The sequence below is a fragment of the Cynara cardunculus genome (genome assembly GCF_001531365.2).
Source record: "Cynara cardunculus var. scolymus isolate 2C chromosome LG 15, CcrdV1, whole genome shotgun sequence".
Taxonomy (NCBI): Eukaryota; Viridiplantae; Streptophyta; class Magnoliopsida; order Asterales; family Asteraceae; genus Cynara; species Cynara cardunculus.
In genome coordinates, this window is record NC_037542.1 from 18,264,768 (window position 1) to 18,269,528 (window position 4,761).

The following is a 4,761-nucleotide window of genomic DNA, read 5'->3' on the forward strand; positions in this document are numbered from 1 at the left end:
AACTTTTTATCGATATTTTCAAAAATTACCTTTTCGGAGTTTTAAATGATTTAGAAAAGATGATAGTGGTGGGACCCAAGATGAAATCATGGATGATAATATGGTGGGAAAATGTTAAATAGAACGTTATGTGAATATTTTATAACGATGATATATATGATTGTTCATACCAACTTATACATGTATCATGTATGTGAAAGTTATGGACTTATATTATTTGTTCACATATATATATCGTCAAACTTTTGGAGTTTCTAGGTGGCATGTTTAAACGAATTCCACGTTTCGGAAGGTGGGTTTTTCTTGCATGCGTTTCTCTTTCCTTGGAGCATACGGAAAAGATTGTCTTGATTTTGTGGTGTTCGGTGGATCAACCATGCAAAGGTGGTGGAGCTACCAAAGAATGTGGTTGATATGGGGTCTTTCTGGCTACCCATTTGCATTGCTCGAATGGTTACTCAAATCCATCGGCATATCGACATTCGGGTCTAAAATATTAGGTTCATGAGGTTGGGTTGGGTTAGTTTTGGTTCAAATGATCAAAACCCAATTCCAACCCGATATTTACGGTTTAAAGATCTTACAATTCAAATCTCGCGTTGGGTTAGGTTAATCGAGTTTTTGAACACCCCTACTTAATGATATGCGACAAGCCGACAACCTAAGTGGTTAGAGTATATTAATTTGAGCAAATTTAGTTTTTAATATGAAGCCAAACTTTAACCTATAAATTTAGGACAAATTACATAAAAAAAAAAAAAAAAAGTAACATTTGATTAGTATATAAATAGCTTAGACCAGATATGAAGACAACATGACCAAATCTTTATTGGCAAATAATAGCCAACAACCTAATCAACAATCAATCAATGTCTACAAATGGTTAGAAAACCGAATCGAATTTGAAGCTATCGAAATCAATCAACATACAATAGATAAGGGTAAAACAACCATCATACACTTATTTTAGCGGTATTGCCAAACATCGTTTTTTGTTGTTTTGTGTCAAATTTAGAAAACTTAATGATGGGAATCGAAATTTAACTAATATTAAAAAAAAGGTCTTAAAATACTATAGAGCTAAATTTTATTCTTTTGGGAATAAAAAATAAATTGAAATAAAAAGTAAATTTATAACGTTAAGAAAACAAAAATACTGAAATTGGCGGTCAAGTTACTCGAACCTTCTAATGTCTTGTCCTGTAACCACATATTCAACAGATTTTTTGAAATACTGAAAATAAGATTTTGTTTTAAATTATTTTTTAGAAATAAAGAAACACTTTAATTTTAAAGAATTTTTTAAATTTTTTGAGAAAAAATAAATGTTTTTATTCATTCCAACCAATAAGATTAAAAATTATTAGTATGTTATATAAATATTTAAATGATTAACAAGTAATTGAATAGTTTAGTTATTGATACTTCTACTACGACAAAAATCAAAAAACGCAAACGTTACTTTAACCTTTAAATGATGATTTTAAAAGTTGATTTTTCAAAATAAAAATTAAAATGAAATTGGTTTTATTTTATTACAATTTTTTCTTTTTAAAAGTATAAAAATTCGCTAATATCGTGTTTGTTATCTAGAATAAAACTATATATTATTATTATACAGATAAAATTCAACACGACTCTTATTTCTTAGCGTTTGGTTGATTTTTATAACACTTTTTAAATATTAGATATTTTGTTGTGATAATTGTAAATGAGTTATTTCAATCCGCTTACGTTATTGGTATTATGATGGGACCATCGATATGTTGGGAACACCACTAAAAAAAAGGTATCACCGACGGATTTTTCTGGCGGAAATTCCGTCGGAAATATTCCCGACGGATTTCCGACGGTTTCGAAACTGGGTTTTTGGTTAGATAATACTTGGATAGATTTTAAGACCGTGTACTGGAAAGACACTTTTTAAATACTATTCTTTATCCCTTTTATGCCTTGGGTTTACATGAAATTGGTACCGGGATAATCCCGAAAGTTCATGCACAATTAAGGCACCAAATCACACACACACACACACACACACACACACATATATACATATATATATGTGTGTGTGTGTGTGTGTTCACCAGGTCACGTTTTATGTATTTATATGAGAGATCGACAATTACATGTTGTTAAACGTTTAAAATATAATTGTATTACAGTTATACTCGTTAATGAATAAGATATATGAGCAGTTATTTCAGGATGAGAGGTAAAATCCAAAAATCTAGTTTCAGGGTCCAAAGCTTTGATTGCTCTATGTCATACTTGGTCAAAATTTTATGGTCCAGAACTTTGATTCTAAGGTCTAGAGTTATGATTCCTCTATCTCTGATCAAGACTTTGTCAAATTTCAATGATAACTCAAGACTCTGATCAAAAGGACTAGAGTTCTGATCACACTACCTCAGAACTATACTTAGTGAAATTCCACCAAGTTTGAGAACAATTTCATGGAGGTTTCCAACATTCTAAAATTAGTCTAGATCATCTCAAAATATAAAAATCTCCAAGTACGACTCTTTATAAACTCCGTAAACCACTACCAGGGACGGTGCCCCCTTGACCCCCGCCTTTCGATGATCTAGGTGATAGCGATAATCATTTGTGAGTATGCACTATGCACCTCCTAACTCACTTTGTTTGCCTTCTATTATTATATTCAAAAAAATTATTATATTTGTATCCCAGTCAACTGGATCTGGCATGCATATAAAAGGACTCGGTTGTAAGAGTTATCGCTCAATTGAGCTTGTCAAAGAACATAAATTAGGGCTTTAAAGAAAAGGTTATTGGGTCTAATCTTTATTTTTTTCTAGCAAACCTAATATAACAAACTCTATCTTTCTTTTTGCAGGTTTAATAACCTTCCCTTATCCATCCACTAAACGGATCAGACTGTCTACGACTAACGGATCTTAAAATATTTTTCGAATTGTTAAGATTTTTTTACGAAATCACAATTCTTATGAAACAATAATTTCATTTGAATTAATTTCTTGACACACCTCTAGATTAGATGTACACATAATAGGAAATTATACTTAATTTTGTTTGCATGATTTTAGATCAATTGCATTTGCAACCCACCCATAATTTTAAAATAATTATTTTAATAATTTTTTCTTCTCGTCGAGTACTGATCTTATTTTTATCTTCTCGGTCTTTTAAAAATAATTATTTTAATAATTTTTTGTTGATTGGAGTGGCCTCCCCCTCTATATAAAAAGAAAGCTACACAAAGAAACAAACCATAAAGCTACACAAACATCCATTTACATGAACAAATCGAAAGCGACACCCAATTATTTATCCACCACAAATTTGTTTCAAAATTCTTTATTTCTCGTCGACTTTACTGACTTTACTGGGCCACAAGATTATAATCACTATCACTTTCACGACGTCAAAACAAACAATCGCAGTAATTTGTTATGAAATCACTAAACTCGCACAAAAAGTGAAACTTATTATTCGAATATTTAAACACGCAAATAAAAATTGCATAAACAACATGAATTAATTGAGACAAAAATATATTTGGTATAAAAACTTGTTGTCTTACGTTTGACATGATATTATATTGAGAAAAAGCAGATTGAGACAAAAAAAACCCATCAAAACAGGTGAAACATAACCTTTGGTGGAGTAACTTTTCGGGTTAGCTCAACTATCAATAAGACGTGGGTCTTCAGGGATTTTTCCCAGAGGTCACCGGTTTGAATAAAAGTCCACTAGAGATTTTTTAGCCTGTTCTTCAGGGTCGTAGGATTAGTCGAGATGCACAGAAACTAGGTTGGGCATTCACGGTTAACAAAAAAGAATAACCATGGACAGAGCCAAAAGTGACATTGACTTCGTTCAAACTTCTAAAATTAATGGAAACCTCAATTATCCATTTAAAACTTTACTTATCCTTATCAAAATCTTCTTTTTCTTCCTTTATGTATATCATGTTTCTTAAAGATTCTAAAATAAACATGTTATTTAACTAAATACACAGTTTTTTTACGATAAATTTTTATTTATTTTTCAAATAGCTTTTCCTATTTGTATGGTTACCTACACAAATTATATAGGGAATGGTTCAAACGAGAACACCTTCATTTTACGAAAACATGAGAACACTCTTTTACTATAGACAATCACATGTGATACTATTATTCCATCATATATGATACACATGTGATACTAAATCAGAGACGTATGCAATTTTCGATACGATCTTGGTTGCGGGCCAAGTCGCCCTTACACTACTAAGCCCCCTCACAAGTATTATCAAATGTGATAAGGGTGTTGTTGTCTTGTTAATATGACTAGTTGTGTATCCGCGCAATGCGGCGGGAGCCATGAATTTTAACGATTTTGAAGTTTCACTGATTTTATAAGATAAGATTTAACAATGATATATGTTACACTTGGTCTTTACATATTAATACAATTTGAATACATAATAGTTATGGTTCCAATTACAGACTATCGATGAAAAAAATTATATGACAGTTTAAAATCCAATATATTTAAAATCCAACATATTTAAACGACTCTACAAATGTGTTCGATTTACACCAAGAACAAATAACCAAGAAACTTGAGTTTTAAGATAAACACTCAAAACCAATAAAGAAAATTACAAATTTGACAAATCATAAGTTATGAAAAGACAAAAAAAATGGGTTTTAGAATGAAATTTCAACTGCTTACCATCTTTCTTGTCCAGAAACTCAGATTAAGGTTGAATTAATACATGTATATATA